Genomic DNA, 689 nt, shown 5'->3' on the forward strand with positions numbered 1-689 from the left:
AGGGCCTGCGCGGCCAGCGCTCCAGCTCCGCGAAGTAACCTTGAAGCCATCGCGTCCTCGACTAGCAGCAGCAGTTCCGGGAACAAGCTGCGGAGTCAGGAGGAACTTCCGGGGACGGGCTTCTTTCTCCTCCCGGTCAGCTTTCCGCTTCCTCCCAGCCCTCGAGCCCGCCCACTCTCTCGACGGTGGCGGGGAGGGAAACTGCGCATGCCCAGCTCGGCCTCTTCCTGCACCGCGCAGCGGCTGAGGCTTGGAGGCGGATTTGCTCTTTAGTAAAGCTGGGAGGTGGGAAAGTCGTTTTGGTCCCTGGAGCTCAGCGGCTGCACCGCATTGGAGTTCCTACGTGTCTGGCCCGGTAGTCCGTATTCTGCAAACGTGGAGGCTGCTGATGGAAGTCATGAAGTCCCCGTCTGTCAGGAGACTTAGTGAAACCCAAATGATTTGAATTTAGAAGTGGGCTCCTAGAGATCGCTGCGTTCCTCTCTAGGCTGGTTAGTGGCAGGGCTGGTTCTCGTGGCAGGGAGTGAGCCGTCGCGAGCGTGTCGCGTTGGACGGGACCTACCTGCAGTCCTGGCCCACTTTCCTGTTATTTAGAGTTGTACTGTGTGTGGGAGGCGCGGAGGTCCCGGCCTGGGGAGGAGGACGGGGCCGGGGGCGGGACCCCCTACCAGGACCAAGGCCCTGGTGAT

At 61.8% G+C, this 689-nt stretch overlaps 1 protein-coding gene across 1 annotated transcript in view; it reads right to left on the reverse strand.

Moving 5' to 3' along the window:
- Nucleotides 1-476, reverse strand: part of LOC105531657 (cytochrome c oxidase subunit 5B, mitochondrial) — a 2,882-nt gene extending 2,406 nt beyond the window's left edge. Inside the window, exon 1 of the mRNA XM_011969629.1 lies at nt 267-476. The gene's annotated coding sequence lies outside the window, so the exon portion shown is untranslated. The remainder of the gene's footprint in view (nt 1-266) is intronic.
- Between the last annotated feature and the right edge of the window lie 213 nt (nt 477-689).

This window comes from Mandrillus leucophaeus, unplaced genomic scaffold, assembly GCF_000951045.1.
Source record: "Mandrillus leucophaeus isolate KB7577 unplaced genomic scaffold, Mleu.le_1.0 Scaffold9, whole genome shotgun sequence".
Taxonomy (NCBI): domain Eukaryota; kingdom Metazoa; phylum Chordata; class Mammalia; order Primates; family Cercopithecidae; genus Mandrillus; species Mandrillus leucophaeus.